Genomic DNA, 2503 nt, shown 5'->3' with positions numbered 1-2503 from the left:
CGCCGTGTAGAGAAGTGAACCAATCACAAGATGAATACTTAATCAATCACTGGGAGAATACCAAAAGGACAAGAGACAACCAATTTTCTCCCGAGGTTCACGTGCTTGCCAACACGCTACGTCCCCGTTGTGTCGACCAACACTTGGTGGTTCGGTGGTTAAGAGGTGTTGCACGAACCTCGTCCACACAATAGGACACCGCAAGAACCTACCCACAAGTGAGGTAACTCAATGACACGAGCAATCCACTAGAGTTACCTTTCGGCGCTCCACCGGGGAAGGTAGAAATCCCCTCACAATCACCGGAGATGGCCACGAACAATCACCAACTCGTGTCAATCCTCCTCCGCTGCTCCAAGCCGTCTAGGTGGTGGCAACCACCAAGAGCAATAAGCGAATCCCACAGCGAAACACGAAAACCAAGTGCCTCTAGATGCAATCACTCAAGCAATGCACTTGGATTCTCTCCCAATCTCACAAAAATGATGAATCAATGATGGAGAAGAGTGGGAGGGCTTTGGCTAAGCTCACAAGGTTGCTATGTCAATACAAATGGCCAAGAGAGTGAGCTTGAGCCGGCCATGGGGCTTAAATAGAAGCCCCCATGAAATAGAGCCGTTGGCTCAATTATTGGGCTGACTGCGCACCGACCAGACGCGTTGTTCAAGTGCACCGGACGCACCGTTCGTGAATACCGGACGCGTCCGGTCGCTCCTAGACTGCCACGTGTCCAGTTCAAACCAAAGTAGCCGTTGCTGCCCAAACTTACTATCGACCGGACGCTCAGACCGGACGCTGAAATAGAAATGACCGGACGTAGAGCCGCAGTGTCCGGCCGAGTCCAGAGAGCACCCGAGGCCGATCGGACGCGTCTGTTAGAAACTGATCGGACGCTGAGCCTCAGCGTCCGGTCGAGTCCAGTAAGCACCCACGGTCGACCGGACACGTCCGGTCACTCCGGATCGGACGCTGCCAGCGTCTGATAAACTATTTCACCGAATCAACGACTTTGCTGATTCACACCGGACGTGTCCGGTGTGGAGACCAGACGCGTCCGGTCGCTGAGTTCGTCGTTAATACCGGAAGTGTCCGGTCACAATACCGGACGCGTCCGATCACTCTATGACCAGCACGACTAACTCCTTTTCAGCTTTATCTTCTTCACCCTTGCTCAAATGTGCCAACCACCAAGTGTATCACCTTGTGCACATGTGTTAGCATATTTTTACAAACATTTTCAAGGGTGTTAGCACTCCACTAGATCCTAAATGCATATGCAATGAGTTAGAGCATCTAGTGACACTTTGATAACCGCATTTCGATACGAGTTTCACTCCTCTTAATAGTACGGCTATCGATCCTAAATGTGATCACACTCGCTAAGTGTCTCGATCACTAAAACAAAATGGCTCTTACAATTTATACCTTTGCCTTGAGCCTTTTGTTTTTCTCTTTCTTCTTTTCAAGTCCAAGCACTTGATCATCACCATCATCATGTCATGATCTTCATTTGCTTCACCACTTGGAATGTGCTACCTATGTCATGATCACTTGATAAACTAGGTTAGCACTTAGGGTTTTATCAATTCACCAAAACCAAATTAGAGCTTTCAATCTCCCCCTTTTTGGTAATTGATGACAACTCTTATACAAAGATATGAATTGAAATTCAATTGAATCCATGTTGCTTGCCCAAGCATATCTACTATGTGTAAAAGGATATGGACAAGTATCATGAATTCCAAATGGTAGCAATTGCTCCCCCTACATATATGCTAAGAGTTTGGATTGTAGCTTGCACATATGCTTAGTTAGGAAACATAGGAGACAATTTATACCAAATGATGCTAAGGTATAAGAGATGGACCTTTGAAGCGTGATACCAATCGGAGTGCACCAATATACCATCATTAGCACCATTAGTAACTAGACATACACAAAAACTAGAATACCCTATGAGATCAATATTAAAAGTAAGGGTCTAGTTTCCATAGAATGAACATAAGTCTAGTTACATAACCTATGCATGCTAGTTTTTCATTTCATCATTCAAACCTATAACTAGCATACACCACACAAGCATGGATATTGAAATTTAAAACTTGTGCTTATGCAAGCAAATATATGAATATGCACATTCGAATGCAACATACAAGTTTATGAGCTTGCTCCCCCTACTTGTGTGTAATTTTGATGATTGATCCCCTTACAATTTCATTTCATTTGTTTGCTCCCCCTATCTTACTATCTTTGTGAATTTCTCTCCCCCTTTGTCAACAATTAGCACAAAAGGTGAGCTTAAATTTTAGATAGGTTGGGATGAAACCATGTGAAGTGAGGATCATTTTTCCAATTTGGTTCAATCTAGATTACTTACAAAAGATATTTAACTCGGTTTGATCCAAGGACAAGCTTCTTCACACCTCCAAATGAGGGTTATCTTGTACCATGTTGAGTTAAACACTTAGAGCTTATTTTCTAGATCAAACACTAGGTTTACAAG

Source organism: Miscanthus floridulus, chromosome 14, assembly GCF_019320115.1.
Source record: "Miscanthus floridulus cultivar M001 chromosome 14, ASM1932011v1, whole genome shotgun sequence".
NCBI classification, from domain to species: Eukaryota; Viridiplantae; Streptophyta; class Magnoliopsida; order Poales; family Poaceae; genus Miscanthus; species Miscanthus floridulus.
Note: the sequence above shows the minus strand (reverse complement) of the source record.